This window comes from Globicephala melas, chromosome 4 (assembly GCF_963455315.2).
Source record: "Globicephala melas chromosome 4, mGloMel1.2, whole genome shotgun sequence".
Lineage (NCBI taxonomy): Eukaryota > Metazoa > Chordata > Mammalia > Artiodactyla > Delphinidae > Globicephala > Globicephala melas.
In genome coordinates this window covers 139,534,426-139,557,065 of record NC_083317.1, presented here as the reverse complement: position 1 = coordinate 139,557,065, position 22,640 = coordinate 139,534,426, and the positions used below count along the sequence as shown (strand labels likewise).

General features: G+C 38.8%; 1 pseudogene; it reads left to right on the top strand.

Moving 5' to 3' along the window:
- Positions 1-458: 458 nt before the first annotated feature.
- LOC115863507 (nuclear receptor subfamily 2 group C member 2 pseudogene) lies at positions 459-14,658 on the top strand (annotated as a pseudogene).
- The last annotated feature ends 7,982 nt before the right edge of the window (positions 14,659-22,640 follow it).

The window sequence follows — 22,640 nt, the reverse complement described above, 5'->3', positions numbered from 1 at the left end:
ATAGCTGGACTTTGTCTCCAGTGAACACTTTAAAATAACAATCATGGCAGGGGCAGAGAGGAGCTAAACCCTGCTTGGGTAAAAGATCAAGACGTCACGTATATCTCATCCTTGGGGCCAGGGAGGCCTTGACTGCATAAGCACAGAAAGGCTCCTCGGGGGTCCAAAGGGGGGTCCCTGAGTCAAAGAACAAAGCAAGATGATTAGCCAGATGGAAACAAAGACCGGGAAGACTACCCCTCTATAAATGATTTAAACTTCCCAAAGGCGCGACTTTTCTCCGAGCTCACCTGTGCGTCTGTCGGCAGGTACACTGCTTTTGTAATAAACACCTTTCGTTCCTCTCTACCTTCTGTCTCCTTGTCAGGATTAGTTTTTGCAAGGCAGACAAGGACAGGAGCTCAGACTAGCCACTGGCCCTCGTTGTCCCGTGGTTAGGATTCGGCACCCTCGCTGCCATGACCAGGGTTCAATCCCGCGTCAGGGGACTAAGGTCTCGCTTCCAGCTGCTGCTCACTGGTGTCTCTCGGAAATCAGTCGCACTTGGGAAAGAGCCAGGACAAGGGCCTGAAGATACAGTGTGCCTGGAGTGCATAAGTGACAGCAATGGGGCCAGGGGGCGCTCATGCTGGAAGAACAACGAGCAGAAAACATGTCAGAAATGGATGAGGAGGGCAGATCCTGGGCGTTTTATAAGACACTGTGTAGTATTATTATTTCCATATAAACACTAGAAAAGTGTAAGCCAAAAAGGTTGATTTTTTTTCTGAGTGACAGGATAGCAAATACTTCATGCTTTCTACGTACTTTGCTTTCCAGCTGTATCGAAATATCATTGATATACATTACTGTATAAGTTTAAGGTGTACAGCATAATGGTTTGACTTACACATATTGTAAAATAATTACAACAAGTTTAGTTAGCATCCATCATCTCATACTGATACAATAAAAAGGTAAAGCAAATAAATTCATTTGTACTATTTTTTTTAGATTCCACAAATAAGCAGTATGATATTTGTCTTTGTCTGACTTACTCCACTTAGTGTGATAATCTCTAGGTTCATCCATGTTGCTGCAAATGGCATTATTTCATTCTTTTTTATGGCTGAGTAGTATTCCACAGTATATATGTACCACATCTTCTTTACCCATTCCTCTGTCAACAGACATTTAGGTTGCTTCCATGTCCTGGCTATTGTAAATAATGCTGCTATGACCATTGGGGTGCATGTATCTTTTTGAATTATGGTTTTCTCCAGAATATGCCCAGTGGTATTGACATATACATGCTACTGTATATAAGACAGATAACTAATAGATACCTACTGTATAGCACAGGGCACTCTACTCAATACTCTGTAATGACCTATATGGGAAAAGAATCTAAATAAGAGTGGATACATCTACATGTATAACTGATTCACTTTGCTGTACAGCAGAAATTAACAGAACATTGCAAACAAGCTATACTCCAATAAAAAACAAATTATTTTAAGGGAAAGCAAAAAAAGACAAGAAAGATTTTTTCCTTGTCATGAGAACTCTCAGGATCTACTCATTTAACTTCCCTGGACAGTTGACCTGTGAACGACATGGGTTTGAACTGTATGATCCACTTATAAGCAGATATTTTTTAATAAATATACAAAAATAAACATGTAGAATATCATGTGCAAGACTTGAAGTGAATAGCCTGTTTTACATAGGCACAAGGTGAGTGATATTTAATATAAAATGAATAATGTGTTAGTTTTCTTATTGTTTTATAACTTTGCTTTCAAAGAATTAGGGGGCTTCCCTGGTGGTGCAGTGGTTGAGAGTCCGCCTGCCAATGCAGGGGACACGGGTTCATGCCTGGGTCCGGGAAGATCCCACATGCCGCGGAGCAGCTAAGCCCGTGAGCCATGGCCGCTGAGCCTGCGCGTCTGGAGCCTGTGCTCTGCAACGGGAGAGGCCACAACAGTGAGAGGCCTGCATACCACAAAAAAAAAAAAAAAAAAGAATTACATTACAGTACAGTATGTCTCTCTTGTAATTGGAGAAATTGCATTATCAGCCTATCATCACAGGTAAGTGGTTTTTTTAAATGTAACAATGTTTCCATTACTATATTATGAATATGACTATAATACTGTATGCCATAAAAATTTTACAATGATTCATTCATTATTGTACAGGCGAGGCTACTGTGAAACAACTGATTACACTAGGCTACCATAAAGCAATCATGTTACTACTGCTTCAATATCAATGCATGAACTGATATACCTCTAAATAAACATAAATTTATTTTTCACATTACCTTTTCACTTTGAAGTTTAGTGTTAGTCATAAGCATAACGTCTACAGTGTATTGCATCACATAAGACAATATTGCTGTAGGTACTGACAGACAGATGATCTTGTAGACAGACACAAACCTAAGAGTATCGATAAATACAGTGCAGTACTGTAAATGTATTTTCTCTACCTTATGATTTTCTTAATAACATTTTCTTTCCTCTAGCTTACCTTGTTACAAGAATACAGGATATAATACATAGAACATACAAAATATGTGTTAATCAACTGCTTATGGGACTGGTTAAGCTTCAGGTGAATAGTAGTCTATTAGTAGTTAATTTATTTATTTATTTATTTATTTATTTTTGGCTGTGGTGGGTCTTCGTTGCTGCTCATGGGCTTTCTCTAGCAGTGGAGAGCGGGGGCTACTCTTCGTTGTGGTGCGCAGGCTTCTCATTGTGATGGCTTCTCCTGTTGTGGAGCACAGGCTCTAAGTGTGCGGCCTTCAGTAGTTGTGACATGCAGGCTCAGTAGTTGTGGTGTGCAGGCTCTAGAGCACAGGCTCTGCAGCTGTGGTGCACGAGCTTAGTTGCTCCGCAGCATGTGGGATCTTCCCAGACCAGGGATCGAACCCGTGTCCGCTGCATTGGCAGGCGGATTCTTAACCACTGCACCACCAGGGAAGTCCTGTAGTTAAGGTTTTAAGGAGTCAAAAGTTACATTTAGATTTTCCACTGTGTGGGGGGGTAGGTGTCCCTAACCCCTGCCTTGTTCAAGGGTTAACTGTATATTATATAGTAGTGTTAACCATAGTCATCATGCTGTACATGACATCCTAGTGCTTATTTATCTTATAACTGGAAGTCTGTACCTTTTGACCACCTTCCTCCAATTATGTTTCTTTGTGTATTGGTTTCACAATTAGGAAAAGAAGGAAAAGATATATATCTGATGAGGGGTCAATATCCAAAATATATAAAGAACTCATACAACTCAATAGTTTAAAAAAAAAACAATTAAAAATGGGCAAAGAACCTAAACAGACATTTTTCCAAAGGTATATAAAAGGCCAACAGGTACATAAAAAGATGCTTAACATCACTAGTCATTTGGGAAATGCAAATTAAAACCACAATGAGATATCATCAAAAAGACAAGAAATAACAAATGCTGGTGTGGATGTGGAGAAAAGGGAACCCTTGTACACTGTTGGTGGGAATGTAAATTGGTGCAGCCACTGTGGAAAACAATATGGAGTTTCCTCAAAAAATTAAAAATTGGACTACCATATGATCTGGCAGTTTCACTTCTGGGAATATATCCAAAGGAAATGAAACCACTAAATCAAAAAGATATATGCACCCCCATATTCACAGCAGCATTATTTACAATAGCTAAAATACTTAGGAAGCAACCTAAGTGTCCATCAATGGATGAATGGATAAAGAAGTTGTGGTATATATGTAATGGAATGTTATTCAGCCATAAAAAAAATGAGGAAATCCTATCATTTGTAACAACATGTATGAAACTTGAAGTTGTTATGGTAGGTGAAATAAGTCAGAGAAAGACAAATACTGTATGATCTCATTTATATGTGGAATCTAAAAACGAAAGAAAGAAAAACAGAACAAAACAAACAACAACAACAAAAAACTCATAGAAAAAAATCAGACATGTGGTTACATGAGGCAGAGGGAGGAGGGGGAAGGATTGGAGGAAGGTAGTCAAAATGTACAAATTTCCAGTTATAAGATAAATAAGTACTAGGATGCAATGTACCACATGATGACTCTGGTTAACACTGCTATACAATATACATGATATTTGTTGAGAGTAAATCCTAGGAATTCTCACCACAAGAATTTTTTTTCCCTTTTTCTTTTCTTTTTTCTTTTCTTTATAGTGTATCTATATGAGACGATGGATGTTAGATGAACGTATTGCAATAATCATTTTACAACATATGTAAATCAAGCCATCATGCTGTACACCTTAAACTTATGCAGTGATGTGTGTCAATTATTTCTCAATAAAACTGGAAAAAAAACAAGTTTTTTTAAAGTATTGATGCCTGGCTCCACCCCCCAGACATGCTGATAAACATAATAGGATGCAACCCGGGCATCAGAATTTTTTAAATCTCCTCCAGGTAGTTTTATATGCAACAACAATTGAGAGTCCCTGGCATTCGAAGGGCCAAAAGAGGGCCCAATACCTGTGGGGAACTGGAAGAAAATGTAATGGGAGGAGTCAACAGATGCCAATTATATGCCAAATTTCCATACTAGGAAGTCTGGATATATATACATAGATAGATATAGAAAGAGTTAGAGATAACTGATAGGTAAATGGATGGATGGATAGATAGGTAAAGTGATAGATAGATAGATAGATCTAGCTGCCTGTAAAAGTCTCATTTCTTGAATAGCTAATAGATATCTCAAAACTATGATGTAAAAATCCAAACTCCTGATTTCTACCCCCACCCCTACCAAAAAAAATCTCCTTTCCTCCTTAAGTCTTTCCCATCTCAGTAAGTCTCAGCTCCATCCTTCCTAAAGCTCTGGGAGGCGTCCTTGAAGCTCACTATTTTAGGCATCCTTATTTAATCCTTACTCTTCAGTAGTTCTCTTACCTGAAGCTCTTGAGAGTACATTACTGCTGCTTATTGACCATGCTGACTCACAATGGTGGTACAGGGTTTCCTTATGTGCTTTGTAATTTTGTATTGTGAGCTCTTCAGGACTCTTTTGGACTCTCTTGGTGGGTATCTCATGCTATCTGGATGGAGGGTACTCCTCCTGAGAGGTTTTACATTTACTTTGCCAAAAGCCTACCTCTTTCACAGGCTCGGAGCTCTTTAACGTTAATTTATTGACTTGAAGTTTCCAGAACCATACAGCTAGAAAGATTTCAATCCCAACTCTGGGTGAGGATAGGGATATAGTTGTGAATTTTCAGGAAAGACTTTTTCTATCTAAAATCTAAATGAAGACATACAAATGTCCTTTAGACACCATTCTGCACCACTGGATAAGTTTTCTAGTGTGCATCTTCAAAGGCCCCAGCTTTCTGGGCTTCCCTGGTGGCACAGTGGTTGAGAATCTGCCTGCCAATGCAGGGGACACGGGTTCGAGCCCTGGTCTGGGAAGATCCCACATGACGCGGAGCAACTAGGCCCGTGAGCCACAACTACTGAGCCTGCGCGTCTGGAGCCTGTGCTCCGCAACAAGAGAGGCTGCGATAGTGAGAGGCCCGCACACCACGATGAAGAGTGACCCCCGCTTGCCACAACTAGAGAAAGCCCTCACACAGAAACGAAGACCCAACACAGCCAAAAAATAAATAAATAAATTTATTTAAAAAAAAAAAAAGGCCCCAGCTTTCCATGGGGGTCTCAAATGCAACCTTTAAACTCATAGAATTCCCAAGTCATTATCACCTATGCTTGTGTAGGTCCTAAGATGAACCTCTATGTGACTGAGACAAGGATTCCATGTTACCGTCTCCTGATCCCATTCCCAGGCTTCCAGTGTGGTTTGGCTCTGGAGTTCAGTTTATACTTCATTTTTAGCCCATTGGAAATGTCCTTACACGTTTTCTGGCTCAGTTACACATTTTAAATGATATCTTTTCATATTTCCTCTAACATGTGCAAGTGTTTTCTAGCAGGAAGCTTTCTGGGTAATCTGGTTTGCCATATTGCCAGAGATAGACATAGCAAGTGGTAGCATGATGCCATAAACATTAATAGACTGTGTTAAAATGATGCACCTCAAACCTGAAGAAAAACCATTACGATATTTCAGGGATTTATAAAATCATGCAACACTACATATGGAATTTTACAAAGTGTCATGAAATGTGGTAATAAATATTTAGAAGTTTCTTTTGAGGTTTCTCATTTTAAAGCAAAGGTATTTTACAAATCAGAGCCACATTCATTGGGGAAACACTTGTTCTGTCACAGTTAAAGGCTGAAATAATACCAAAAAAAGCATATGGTGAAACCCAAAATGTATATCTTTGTCAGCCAAATATTGTTGGATGATACATGGAAAGCATTACAGAAGAGTAAAGAAACAAATGTTGGAACAAATTACATAGTGTTGAAGGTTTGCTATATATTTGGATGAAGCACTGATGTTTCTAACACATTTCAGCTTATGGTATTTTCTGGATTCTGTTTCCAATAACAAAATACACGAAGAACTGTTTTTTTGTGGGACACAATAGAGGACGAAATAATATTTTCCCTCAGTTATTAATAACTTCTTTTAGAAAGATTACAATACATGGAAAAGAGCAGGAAACTACTTGAATTGGAATTTTAGAAATTCCCAAGCAAAGGTACAGATAAAGTACCCCACATGAAATGCATTCCCTCTATCATTCACAGGCAAGCTATTGGCAGCAAAGATGGTGAAGCCATAAGACAGCAAAGTGCTACAGGATGTCGTGGGTGAGGTTAGACTTATAAAAACAAGACATTTTAAAATGTAGGGACTCTTTGCATTCTTGTAGAGAGGGTAACTTTCTTAGATCAGGTTCCCTGAGAAGCAGATTCTGAGAAAGAATATCACATAGAAATTTTATTGGAGAATGCCCTTAGGACCAACTGTGGGGAAGTGAAGGAGGCAGGATTAGGCAGAAGGAGAAATTGAACTGAGATGAAGTTCCCACAAGGTCCTCAACCAATCCCCTGTGTAGCTCTGGAGCTGGGATGGCCCCTCAATGTGGTCCCATCTCGCCACAAGCTGGCTCAGCCCTTAATCCAGACCCGACCTGTTATTGAATGAGAGCTGCCCCTGGGAGGGGATGTGACCTTGGGTGAGGCGTCTTTCTTCCACTGAGAGCTGTACCTAGAGGATGACCTGCCAGCCATCAACATGACATGAAGGACTGGGGGAAGTGCCCCACGGCGTCCACCAAAGCCACCATGCAGAGGATTGAAGGAGAGACTGTGGCAAAATGCCTGAAAGAACTGGCCAACTGAAAGACGAGTTCTTCATTTGCCTCTTACAAAGAAATCAAGAGATCCAAATGTGCTGACCTTGGCTATAGTGACAACTAGAAGACACAAGGATGTGACACACCACAAAAAATTCAGTCTAACAATAGACGAAAACATAGCTACTTTTTTTTAACATCTTTATTGGAGTATAATTGCTTTACAATGGTGTGTTAGTTTCTGCTGTATAACAAAGTGAATCAGCTATTCGTATCCATATATCCCCATATCCCCTCCCTCTTGTGTCTCCCTCCCACCCTCCCTATCCCACCCCTCTAGGTAGTCACAAAGCACTGAGCTGATCTCTCTATGCTATGCAGCTGCTTCCCACTAGCTATCTATTTTACATTTGGTAGTGTATATATGTCAATGCTACTCTCTCACTTCGTCCCAGCTTACCCTTCCCCCTCCCCGTGTCCTCAAGTCCATTCTCTACATGTGTCTTTATTCCTGTCCTCCCCAAGGTTCATCTGAACCATTTTTTTTTACATGTTGTTTCCAGAACTTATGTAGCCTAAAAAACTCTAATGCATGCACATTTAAGAAACCTGGAAAATTGTTTCAACTTGTGAAAAAGCTTCAATAGTTTCAGTGCATGTTAAACCTAGATGTTAAACTCTTTCAAAAAGATACATGCACTTCAGTGTTCAGAGCAGCATTATTTACAGTTGACAAGGTATGGAAGCAACCTAAATGTCCATCAACAGATGAATGGATAAAGATAATGTGATATATATATAGTGGAATACTACTCAGCCATAAAACAGAATGAATTTTTGCCATTTGCAGCAACATGGATGGACTTGGAGGGCATTATGCTAAGTGAAATAAGTCACACAGAGAAAGACAAATACTGTATGATATCACACATATGTGGAATCTAAAAAATACAACAAACTAGTAAATATAACAGAAAAGAAGCAGACTTACAGATATAGAGACCAAACCAGTGGTTATCAGTGGGGAGAGGGAAGGGGGAGGGGCAATATAAGGGTAGGAGATTAATAGGTGCAAACTATTAGGTATAAAATAAGCTACAAGGACATATTGTAAAACACAAAGAATATAGCCAATATTTTATAATAACTGTAAATAGAGTATAACCTTTAAAAATTGTGAATCACTATATTGTACACTTATAACATATAATATTGTACAGCAACTACACTTCAATTTTTTTAAAAAAGAAAAAAAGACCTAGGTGTTAAAACTTTTAAAATTATAAACCTTCACTAGATAAAAATTTCCTAGTTATTTTTTAACAATAATATTTAAGTAATTTTGAATTAGCTTTAAACAATGACAATTACAATTTGGAAAGCATAGTCAAAGATATGCTTTTTCCATTTGGATTAACATATTGTTGGAAGAACTTTTTCAACCATGACAGCCAATAAAATCAAGTATCTAAATAAATTGAAAACATAGGCTTTTGAATTTCTACATCACAAAATGTTAAACCAGGTTTTTTAATTAAAGTATCTGATCACGCAATGATGCGAGGCTTAAATTGCATACTTATTCAGAACCAGGATAATTCAGCAGCTCAAAGCTCCTGGGCTCCCACAATTCCCCAGTTGAAATGCCCATTCTCTTCTTTCTAGGCTCCAGCTCCTAGACTGTGTCTGGTTATCCTCCTTAACACTTAGTAGAGCAGCCTCCAAGCCTTTATCTCCATGTATCACCATCAGTAAAAAAACGTTTAAGCATGTAGCTCCTTTTATTTGTTTATAAATTATACACATGTTCTACACTACTGACAAATTATCTATCTTATGTAACATATACAAAAATACAAATGTAAACAGATAAGACAATTCTTGCCCAAAATGCATAAATTATGAAGAAACATCAGGCAACTCCAAATGAAGAAAGAGTCTCTAATGTAACTGGTATTTACTCTTCAAAAATGTTATGGTCCAGCTACATGTAAAAGAATGAAATTAGAACACTTCCTAACACCATACACAAAAATAAACTCAAAATAGATTAAAGACCTAAATGTAAGGCCAGACCCTATAAAACTCTTAGAGGAAAACATAGGCAGAACACTCTATGACATAAATCACAGCAAGATCCTTTTTGACCCACCTCCCAGAGTAAGGGAAATAAAAACGAAAATAAACAAATGGGACCGAATGAAACTTAAAAGCTTTTGCACAGCAAAGGAAACCATAAACAAGACAAAAAGACAACCCTGAGAATGGGAGAAAATATTTGCAAATGAAGCAACTGGCAGAGGATTAATCTCTAAAATATACAAGCAGCTCATGCAGCTCAATATCACAAAAACAAACAACCCAGTCCAAAAATGGGCAGAAGACCTATATAGACATTTCTCCAAAGAAGACATACAGTTGGCCAACAAATGCATGAAAAGATGCTCAACATCACTAATCATCAGAGAAATGCAAATCAAAACCACAATGAGGTATTGCCTCACATGGGTCAGAATGGCTATCATCAAAAAATCTACAAACAATAAATGCTGGAGAAGGTGTGGAGAAAAAGGAACCCTCCTGCACTGTTGGAGGGAATGTAAATTGATACAGCCACTATGGAGAACAGTACGGAGGTTCCTTAAAAAAGTAAAAATAGAACTACCATACAACCCAGCAATCCCACTACTGGGCATATACCCTGAGAAAACCATAATTCAAAAAGAGCCATGTACCACGATGTTCATTGCAGCACTATTTACAGTAGCCAAGACATGGAAGCAACCTAAATGTCCATCAACAGATGATTGGATAAAGAAGATGTGCCACGTATATGCAATGGAATATTACTCAGCCATAAAAAGGAACAAAATTGAGTCATTTGTAGTGAGTTTGATGGACCTAGAGTCTGTCATACAGAGTGAAGTAAGTCAGAAAGAGAAAAACAAATACCATATGCTAATGTATATGTATGAAATTTTAAAAAGCAATACTGATGAACCTAGTGGCAGGGCAGGAATAAAGACACAGACGTAGAGAACAGACTTGAGGGCACGAGGGTGGGGGGAAAGGGGAAGCTGGGATGAAGTAAGAGAGTAGCATTGATGTATATATACTACCAAATGTAAAATGGATGGCTAGTGGGAAGCTGCTGCATAGCACAGGGAGATCAGCTCGGTGCTTTGTGACCACCTAGAGGAGTGGGATAGGGAGGGTGGGAGGGAGACACAGGAGCGAGGGGATATGGGGATATATGTATACATATAGCTGATTCACTTTGTTGTACAGCAGAAACTAACACAACATTGTAATGCATTTATACTCCAATAAAGATGTAAAAAAATATATATTTTGGACAAACAATATAGGGAAAAGAACTTTTTAAAAAATTTTATTTATTTATTTATTTATTATTATTATTATTTTGGCTGCCGTTGGGTCCTTGTTGCTGTGCATGGGCTTTCTCTAGTTGCAGCAAGCAGGGGCTACTCTTTGTTGCGGTGCTCAGGCTTCTCATTGTGGTGGCTTCTCTTGTTGTGGAGCACGGGCTCTAGACGTGTGGACTTCATTAGTTGCAGCATGCAGGCTCAGTACTTGTGGCTCACAGGCTCTAGAGTACAGGTTCAGTAGTTGTGGTGCACAGGCTTAGCTGCTCCGTGGCATGTGGGATCTTCCCAGACCAGGGCTGGAACCCGTGTCCCCTGCATTGGCAGGCAGGTTCTTAACCACTGTGCCACCAGGGAAGCCTGAAAAGTACTTTTTATAATAACAAAATAGAAAATTAAAATTTTTAAAATAACGTTATAGTCATGAAAGACAAAGATTTAGAAACTGTTCCAAGTTGGAGTGACAACTAAATGCAATGCATGATCCAGGGTTGGATCTTGAACTCATAAAGGAAATTTTGGAGAAAATAGGCAAACTTTGAGTGGGATGTGTGGATTATATCGTCATGTTAGATGAATGTCAATTTCATAATTTTGATTTTTGCATTGTAAATACACTCTAAATAGTAAGGGTTACAGGGCATCATGTATGCAACTTATTTTCAAGTAGTTCAGGAAAAACTAAAACCCACAGTCAATGTATGTGTATGTATTTGTGTGTGTGTATGTGTGTGTGTGTTTGTGTGCATGTAGAGAGACAGAGAGTAAAAGAATGCAAATATGAACAATATCAACATTTTGAAAATCTGGCTGAAGGATATACAGAGCTCTATAGATCTTTGCACTACTTTTGTGAATTTTCTGTAAATCTGAAATTGTTTCAAAGCAAGAAACGTTAAAAATTTAATACAAACCAAACAGAACAAAAAATCCTTTGAAAAGATGACACAAAAAATAGAAACTAGTTTTAAAGTTTCCAGTTATTATTAGTACAATACAATGTATTGATTTTATTAAATTACTAATAACTTTAACTAGTTTTAAAGTATTCTAGTTATTATTAGCACAAAACAATGTATCGATTTTATTAAAATACTAATAACTTTTTCAATATGAGACTATTAATAGTTGTAGATATTTGTCCTGTCCTCTTCTTTATGAAACTGTTCCAGAGGAAAACCTTCAGTGAACTTTGCATTCATAAAAAATTAAATTAAGTTTCCAGATCATAAAACCAACCCCTCTCTTAAAACATTAGATTTAAAACTTTTAAAAGTTTTAAAACTTAAAACTTTTTATGGGTTAACATTTAATATTTGAGAATTAATGAATCATAAGCAATTTAACAAATACATTTAACATCTATTTCCAACTGAAAGGTTTAAATTATTTTATTTAAGATAATGTTTACATTTTCTCAAGAAATAAAATAGAAATGCTTTCCTATAAGACACTTAAAGTCATGTTCTAATCCTTTTCCACATTTCTGGTTCTCCCTTCCCTGTTAGTTTCAAAATAGGGTGACATCCTCAGAGTAGTCAGGATTTGGAATATCATGTAGGAGGAAGTGGTAATAGTTTTAACTGCAAAAAGTTGTTCTTCCTGAGACCTTCCCTTCTACCCCCTCCTCTTTCGGATCCCCAAAGAATGGTAAACTGATACAGTCGAGGGCTTCCCTGGTGGCACAGTGGTTAAGAATCTGCCCGCCAATGCAGGGGACACAGGTTCAAGCCCTGGTCCGGGAAGATCCCACATGCTGCGGAGCAGCTAAGCCCGTGCGCCACAACTACTGAGCCTGCGCTCTAGAGCCCGCGAGCCACAACTACTGAGCCCGCGAGCAACAACTACTGAAGCCTGCTCACCTAGAGCTCGTGCTCCGCAACAAGAGAAGCCACCGCAATGAGAAGCCCGTGCACCGCAACGAAGAGTAGCCCCTGCTTGCCACAGCTAGAGAAAGCCCGCGCACAGCAACAAAGACCAAATGCAGCCAAAAATTAATAACTAAAAAATAAATTTAAAAAAAATGATACAGTCGAGTCATTAGTGTCATAGACTAATCCCTCGCTGTCTCCTTACTTCAGCTCTTCTGACCTTTCTTGACCAGCTGACTCATGAAAAGGAAAGCCTGCTGTCCCCAAATTCAGAGGGATGGGAACTGTGCACTGACTTCAGAAGAGCATGTGAAGGATTAATACACAATCACTTTAATTACACACACAGACCACAAAATGCATATCAACATAGATTATGTTTTATTTGAGTATTTGTATTTCATTAGTGTGTAATACAAGTTATAGTGAGGGTTTATGTAATTCTGAAATAAGGTTCTTTTTTTTTTTTTTTGTGGTACACGGGCCTCTCACTGTTTTGGCCTCTCCCGTTGCGGAGCACAGGCTCCAGACGCACAGGCTCAGCGGCCATGGCTCACGGGCCCAGCTGCTCCGTGGCATGTGGGAGCCTCCCGGACTGGGGCACGAACCCGTGTCCCCTGCATCAGCAGGCGGACTCTCAACCACTGCACCACCAGGGAAGCCCCTGAAATAAGGTTCTTGAATAACATTGTGTCATGTCTCCCCAGAGCAACGGCCCTCAAACACTAAGAGCCATTTAATGAAGGTACCTACCAACAGCCCAAGTGCCCCCAAAACTCTGTCACAAATCTACTGTGTAGACAACATTACTGAGTACTCTGTTTTACACGTGGAATTTGATGAGGAAGAAAGCTATGTGCAAGAAATCACACTTCAGCAGTCTGCCCACGTATAGGTAATGAACCACAAGCATCCTCCGTGAACACTCCTCCACAGATGTACACAATCAAAGGTCCCAGACTCACAGACATAGAAAACAAACCTACGAAAAGGGGAAGGATCGGGGGAGGGATAAATTAGGAGTTTGGGATTAGTGAACAGAAGCCCTTTGAAGTGCAAAGGGAAAAACCAAGCAATTGTGCTGCTTCAACTGAGAAAAATTTTTATCCAGAAGGATCCAGAAATCCTCTGATAGCCACTCCCACATTTGTGGCAGACAAAGTAGATCAAGACAAATAGGTCTTGATCCGGGATGCTTGTGAACTGGATGCAGCCTTTCATACATGAGGATGGTACCCTTCTCCTGACCACGGATTCCGAGGCTGAAACAAGCAGCTCTGGGCACACTGGCAAATGGAGTAACCGCCTTTGTCAACCTAAGTGAATCCCTTAACAGTGGTGATGCTTCAGAAATACGGTAGGAGGACCAATCTGCAAGTGAGATTACTCGGGCATGTAATACCTTCGCTAAAGCACTTAATACGACAGAAAGCTCCTTGCCTCCAAGCCTGGCAGGTGGGATAGACACCAGTGGAGGAGGGAACATCTATGTCATCAGTAGAGACCAGTCCACACTCATCATTCAGATCCAAGCCCTCCTCCTTTTAAACACTCACATCACATGACCAGCCCAATTCTAGAGTACCTCAACGTGTACTACCTCTGCAAGTCTACGTTCTGCCTGCTTTTCCTCTCCATGCACTGGGCCAGGTCAACCCCAGCCCTTCAGGTACTTGGGAAGGACTGCAAAACCAGCCTGTTGCAAGCCTGCTGAAATGAGCTCTTCACCCTTGGACTGACCCAGATCATGAGTCTTTCCATTACCTTGTGGCCATAGTCAATCAGCTGCAGAAGATATCCAGGAAGATAAACTTTCTGGCAAGCAGATAAAGCAAGTCGTGGAGCACATCTGGAAGCTTCAGGAGTTGTGTAAAAGCTGTAGTTTTCTTTACCCCCCATCATCCAGGTTTGGCCAGCACAAGCCAGATTTTAAAATTCCAAGAAAGGCACAGATGGAGGATTATTTTCAGAAAACCTACTCAGAAGACACCTACTGATTGGTCCAGATTCTCAACCGCCTGCTGGCCCTCAGGCTGATGAGCTCTAACATAACCGAAGAACTTTTTTTTACTGATCTCATTGGCAATGTTTCCATAGACAGCATAATCCCCTACATCCTCAAGAAGAAGATGGCAGAGTATAATGGCCAGATAGATCACTGATGCCAATCTATAGAGCACACCACACACCTGCTGAGAAGCACAAGGATCCACCCAGGACCGCTCAGATACAAAGAAAATGAAGTCGTGGTATTTTGGTATGTGCAAATATTTCCAGTATGTTAGTCATTTCCTACCTGGTTTCTTCTTACCTGTTAATATCAGACACAAGCAACTAAAAGACTAATAGGCTCTTTTCCTGCCATAAGAAATGTTTTAATGCCTTTTGATGAAGCAGCAGATTTTGGAACAATCTTTTAACTCAATCTGTATTTAGAAATTGTCAAAACACAAAAAACAATGTTTTATAATGTCAGAGACTAGTATTAAAGAAAACTAAGAGAAAACTCTTGAAAAACAAAGAAGCCTTATATTCCATGGTAAATTCTAATTCATTTTAAAAAACCTTAAGCTAGACATTTGCAAATAATTTGCTATTAACATTCCATTGAATGCTCAACTTGTCACCTAAGAAGTTTTATGAATAGTGTTTTTAAGAACACAGTAAAGTAAGTAGATAGGATGACAGAATTCAAGCCAATATTCTCTTGACCGCTTCCAAAGAAGAATAAAGCCACAAAGGATTACTATGCCCTTTTGCCTTGTACTTATTATAGTAATTTGCGTTAATATGGTTTGTGAAGGTTTTCTCGTTATATTCAAGAAAGCAGCTAATTGCCTATTAACAACAGTTGTCCTTTTAAAAGAAAAAAAAGATTAAAGCTTAGCAAAAATAAAATTGTTTAGACAAGATCTGATTTTAAAATTTCAAGAAGTGGTTAGATAACCTGTGCTTTTATTTACTTATTATGTGTTAAGTAGACTATATTCCAACGTGTAGATAGACACATTTTTTAAATTATTGCCCCCCTAAAATTATTCCTACTCACTGAATTTTCACTTACCTATGCCCTTATGATTAAGCATTTGGTGGAAATCAAAATCAGTACTACGTATTGAAATAAGGAATGTATGTAAAATTACACTAGAACTCTTACATGCCTACTGCTTATTTTTAAAGACAAGAATTAACCACATAAATGCTGTTAATTCACCTGGCAATAATTGCTATTATGTTGCCCTTCTTTTAGATGCAAAAAGAAAAGAAAATTAAAAGTTGACTACCGTGGCTTCCCAGGTGGCGCAGTGGTTGAGAGTCCGCCTGCAGATGCAGGGGAGACGGGTTCGTGCCCCGGTCCGGGAAGATCCCACATGCCGCGGAGCGGCTGGTCCCGTGAGCCATGGCCGCTGAGCCTGCACGTCCGGAGCATGTTCTCGGCAACGGGAGAGGCCACAACAGTGAGAGGCCCACATACCACAAAAAAAAAAAAAAAAAAAGTTGACTACCATTAACTGGGCAAGAAATGAAAAAGTAGCAACTTCTATGATTTTGGTTTGTTTGTTTGTTTTTTTGTGTGGTACGCGGGCCTCTCACTGTTGTGGCCTCTCCCGTTGCGGAGCACAGGCTCCGGACGCGCAGGCTCAGTGGCCATGGCTCACGGGCCCAGCTGGTCCGCGGCATGTGGGATCTTCCCGGACAGGGGCACGAACCTGTGTCCCCTGCATCGGCAGGCGGGAAGCCCTATGATTATTCTTAATTGAAATTTTATTGAGATAATTTTAGATTCACATGTAGTCGTAAGAAATTATACGGAGATACCTTGTACACTTTGGCCAGTTTATCCCAATGATAACATTTTGCAAAACTGTAGTATAATATCACATCCAGGATATTGATATTGATACAATCCATCAATCTTAATAAGATTTCCTCATTTTTCTTGTACTACTCATCTGTTGAGTGTGTGTATGTATGAAGTTCTATTATTACCTGTGTAGGTTTACACATCCACCACCACATTCAAGATAAATCATAAAAGCTAAAACTATAGAACTCTTAGAAGAAAACAAAGGTGTAAATCTTTGTGACCTGGGACTAGGCAATGGTTTCTTAGATATGACACCAAAAGTGCAAGCAATAGCAATAAATAAATAAGACTTTATAAAAATTAAAACCTTTGTGCTTCAGTGTACAGTGTTAAGAAAGTGAAAAGACAACTTACTGAATGGGAGAAAATTTTTACAACTCATATATCTGATAAGAGTTTTTTATTTTATTTTTTTATTTTTTATGGGTTTTTTTTAACATCTTTATTGGAGTATAATTGCTTTGCAATGGTGTGTTAGTTTCTGCTGTATAACATAGTGAGTCAGCTATACGTATACATATATCCCCATATCCCCTCCCTCTTGCATCTCCCACCCGCCCTGCCTACCCCACCCCTCTAGGTGGTCACAAAGCACCGAGTTGATCTCCCTGTGCTATGCGGCTGCTTCCCACTAGCTATCTATTTTACATATGGTAGTGTATATATGTCCATGACACTCTCTCACTTCGTCCCAGCTTACCCTTCCCCCTCTCTTTGTCCTCGAGTCCATTCTCTACATCTGTGTCTTTATTCCTGTTCTGTCCCTACGTTCTTCAAACTATTTTTTTTTTTTAGATTCCACATATATGTGTTAGCATACAGTATTTGTTTTTCTCTTTCTGACTTAACTTCATTCTGTATGACAGACTCTAGGTCCATCCACCTCACTACAAATAACTCAGTTTCGTTTCTTTTTATGGCTGAGTAATATTCCGTTGTATATATGTGCCACATCTTCTTTATCCATTCATCTGTCAATGGACACTTAGGTTGCTTCCATGTCCTGGCTATTGTAAATAGTGCTGCAGTGAACATTGTGGTACATGACTCTTTTTGAATTATGGTTTTCTCAGGGTATATGTCCAGTAGTGGGATTGCTGGGTCATATGGTAGTTCTATTTTTAGTTTTTTAAGGAACCTCCATACTGTCCTCCATAGTGGCTGTATCAATTACATTCCCACCAACAGTGATAAGAATTGCTTGTCTAAAATATATAAAGACCTTAAAGAACTCTTATAAGTAAATAATAGAAAAAAACACATTTTTTTAAATGGGCAAATTATCTCAATAGACATTTTTCCAAGGAAGAGGTACAAATGGCCCAAAAACATGAAAAATTCCTCAGTATCATTAGCACATCAGAGAAATGCATATCAAAACTATAGTGAGACACAACTTTACACCCATAGGATGGCTAGAATCAAAAAGAAGGATAGTAAGTGTTGGTGAAAATGTAGAGACATTTGAACCCTCACATTCTGCTAATAGGAATGTAAAATCAGGCAGCTGCTTTGAAAAGCACTCTGGCAGTTCTCAAATGGTTATATGTGGAATTACCATATGACTTAGCAATTCTACTCTTAGGGATATATCCAAAAGAAATGAAAATATATGCTCACACACAAAATAATGTTTATAGCAGAATTATTCATAATGGCCAAAAATCAGAAAGAACCTATATGTTTACCAACATATGAATGGATAAATAAAATGTGGCATAGCCATACAATGACATATTACTTGGCAATAAAAAGAAATAAGTTATGCATACATATGCTACATCATAGATGAACCTTGAAATTACTGTACTAAGTGGAAGAAGCTAGTCACAAAAAATCACATATTTCATGATTTCGTTTATATGAAATATACAAAATTGGCAAATCTGTAGAGACAGAAAATCGATTAGTGTTTGCCTAGGGCTGTGGGGGGGAGTTGGAGAGAAGTAGGGAATGACTTCTAGTAGTTATGGGGGTTCTTTTTAGAGTGATGAAAATGCTCTAAAACTGAGTGTGAGGATGGTTGCAAATATTTGTGAATATACTAAAAACCATTGATTTGTATGCACTTCAAATGGGTGAATTGTATGCTATGTGAATTATAACTCAATAAAGTTATTATTTATTTTTTAAATGTTAGCAAAAAGGCAAATCACGAGGGCCCTTCATGCTGTGCTTTTATAACCATATCCACCTTTTCCCACCCCTTCCTATCCTCATTTCTATTCAGTGGCAATTACTAATCTGCCCTCTATTTCTAATAGTTTGTTATTTAGAAAATGTTACATAAATGAAATCATACACAGTGTAACATTTTGGGATTGACTTTTTTTGCTCAACAAAATTTCTTGGAGATTCCTCCAAACTGTTGCATGTATCAATAGTTCGTTTCTTTCTATTTGTTACTTTTGGTTTGGATGCACCATAATTTCTTTAACCATTCACCTCTTGAAAGACATCTGGGATGGTTCCTGTTTGGGGCTGTTAGAAATAAAGCTCCTAGGAACATTCATGTACAAGTTTTTGCATCAAAATAAGTTTTTATTTCTCTGTGGAGCGGGACGGGGCGGTGGTGGGGGAATGCCCAATAGGGCAGTAGCTGGATTATATGGTAATCTGGTATACAGTTTTTTAAGAAACTGCCTGTTTTCCAGAGTAGCTGTATCATTTTACATTCCCACCAGCAATGTACGAGTGACCCAGTTTTTCCACATGCTCATCAGAATTTGGTGTTAGTATTTATTGTGTTAGTCATTCTGATAGGTGTGTAGTGAGATCTCATTGTGGTTTTAATTTGCATTTCCTTGATGGCTAGTCCTGTTAAACGTTTTTTCCTGTGCTTCTCTGCCACCTGTTTATCCTCATCAGTGAAATGTCTGTGCCTGCTTTTTGCTCATTTTCTAATTGGATTGTATGTTACTGTTGAGTTTGTGATGTTCTTTATTTGTTTAAAATACTAGTCCTTTTTGGATAGGTGTTGTATTAGTTTCCCAGCGCTGCTGGAACAAATTACCACAAACTGTGTGTCTTAAAACAATGGAAATTTATTCTCTCACCATTCTAGAGACTAGAAGTTCAAAATAAAGGTATCAGCAGGGTTCCACTTCCTCTGGAAGAAAAGCCGTCCTTTGCCTCTTGCAGCTTCTAGTGGCTGTCAGCATTCCTGGGCTTGTGGCCACTGCCCTCTCTCTTCTCTGTCTTCACATCACCTTCTCCTCTGTCTGCCTGGTGGCTGCATCACTCCAGTCTCTGCCTCCATCGCACTGACTTCTCTTCTCTGTGTACTTGTCCAATTTCCCTCTGCCTCTTCCTTACAAGGACACTTGTGATAGCATTTAGGGTCCACTTGGATAACCTCAAATAATCTTATCTCAAAATCTTTAGCTTAATTACATCTACAAAGACCCTTTTTCCAAATAAAATAACATTTACAAGTTCCAGAGGTCAGGACTTGATAGTTTTAAGCAGCCATTATTCACCCTATCATGAGTGGTTTGCAAACATTTTTCTCCCAGGCAGTAGCTTGTCTTTTTATCCTTTTAACAGGATCTTTCACGGGGCAAAAGCTTTTTATTTCGATGAGGTACACTTTATCAATATTTCCTTTTATGGATCATGCTTTTGGCATCTTTTTTTAAGATGGGCTATTAGAGAAGCAAATAAGTGAGACCCGTCTATTTCGGCACTGGCTGAAGAGTCATGTCTGCAACCCAAAACACTCATTACAGGAGGAAATGTGGGCTGCAATAGAAGTTAAAGAAAATTTATTTGTGCCCTCTGTAATGTGTGAAGGCCTTGATAGCAAGTGGACAGAATAACACAGATAAAGCTATATTTTAAAAGGCAAAAAAAAAAAAGTTAACTTTGTCTTTTGCCACTTTGGGAAGTGAACTCAGCCATCCTGCCCTGGCATTATAGTAGCAAAGGATCAGAATCAAACTGAATCCTGAGGAACAAATTAACAGAGTAATTCTAGATTGGTTATGAACCTGAGAAAAAATATAGCTATAAAAAACATTATTGTACTAATCAAAATTTGAATATAAATTGTAGATGAAGTAATAGCATTGTATCAATGTAAAATTTTCTGATTTTGATCATTGTGCTGAGGCTGTGTAAGAGAATGTCTTTTTTTCCTAGGAGATACATGATAAGGTTTTTTTTTAATTTTATTAAAGTATAGTTGATTTACAATGTTGTTACATTGCAACATTTACAATGTTAATTTCTACTGTACAGCAAAGTGACAGTTATACATATATATATTCTTCTTCACATTCTTTTCCATTATGGTTTATCACAGGATACTGAATATAGTTCCCTGTGCTATACAGTAGGACCTTGTTTTTTATCCATTCTGTATATAATAGTTTGCATCTACTAATCCCAAACTCTCAGTACTTCCCTCCTCTACCACCCCCTTCCCCTTGGCAACAAGTCTGTGTCTGTGAGTCTGTTTCTGTTTCATAGATATGTTCATTTGTGTTGTATTTTAGATTCCACATATAAGTGATATCATATGGTATTTGTCTTTCTCTTTCTGACTTACTTCACTTAGTATGATAATCTCTAGGTCCATTCATGTTGCTGCAAATGGCATTATTTTGTCCTTTTTATGGCTGAGTAGTATTCCATTGCATATATGTACCACATCTTCTTTATCCATTCATCTATCAATGAACATTTAGGTTGTTTCCATGTCCTGCCTATTGTGAATAGTGCTGCTATGAACATAGGGGTGCATGTATCTTTTCGAATTATAGTTTTGTCTGGGTATATGCCCAGCAGTGGGATCATAATAAGGTTTTTTGTAGTAGCGGAACCATGTCTCCAACTTGCTTTCAAATGGAATAGATCTGTTTCCAGGTGGAGACGGGAACATAGATCACTCTCCAAAAAGGGGTTTAGAACCTAAGTGTCAAGAGGGTGGGTAGCCAAAGACACCAGGTGCCCTAGAGTTTGTCGCTTACCACAGTGGTTCTCAGATTTGGTTGAATCCCAAGGAAGCTTTTAAGAACCCTTAGTGCCTTAGCATCTCTCCATCTCTCTAGTCACCAAATCAAGATATCTGGGGGTGGGCACTAGATGGTAATTTTTACTATCCCCAGGTGATTCCAATGCGGTGTTTGAGAATCACTGTCTTAGTTTTGCTCCTCAAAATGTGCTCCATAGACCAGAAGCATCAGCAACACCTGGGAACTTGTTAGAAATACAGACTCTCAGGCCCAGCCTCAAGTCTACTGAATCAGAAGCCGCATTTTAACAAGATCCCCAAGTGATTTATGTGCACGTAAAAATCTGATGAATATATATCTGGAGAACTCATAAAGAAGAGAAAGGCCCAGAGTCCCGAAGGTAGAATAAGGCCCATGCCTCTGTGTTTTTACCAAGTTCCCCAGTGAAAGAGTTTCAATACGTGACTGTCCCAGTCTGTCTCTTAGATAAGGCAAAACTTACCTTCCCTCAGTGCATTGTCCCAATCTGACAGAATTCACTAACCACTGTTAAAAGGAATAATCCACTATTGAATGTCCTGCCACTGAGGCAATTTAATAGGATAATGTACAAGTGTCTCAAGTCAACCATATTTTATTTTTATTATAACTCTATCCTAAATCATGACCAAAGTCTGAGGCTATTAATAAACACTGCATTTCTATTTGAACAAAATAATATCTAAAACACAAAAATGCTGCAAAATAGTGTTAGCATTTTCTCCTATTGTTTCACATTGCACATGAAGCTGAGACATTTCACGTGAGGCTAGCCATGCTCATATAATAGCAGTGCCATAGGTAATCTAAGAAATAGTGTGGGGTTTTGCAAGTGTGTGGGCATCTCTTGCCTATTCTGGAAACCATATTCTGGGTGCCATATCATCTTTGCCGTTTGCCTCTTTCTCATTGTCAGCCCCTCCCTCACTGACACATGGTGCCGTCTTAGGTAAAACTGACCTTTTCTTGCTGGGGCGGGGGGGTTAAGTTAGGAGACTGGCATTAGCATACACACTACTATATATAAAATATATAAACAACAAGGACCTGTTATATAGCACAGGGAACTCTATTCAATATTCTGCAATAACCTAAATGGGAAAAGAATCTGAAGAGGAATAGATATATGTATAACTGAATCACTTTGCTGTACACCTGAAACTAACACAACATTGTCAATCAACTATACTTCCATTAAAAAAAAAGAAAAAGAAAAAAAACCTGAGCTTCTCTCAGCCCACACTTCCTTTCTAGTCTTTCGGCAGTTTGTAGGGCAAAGAAA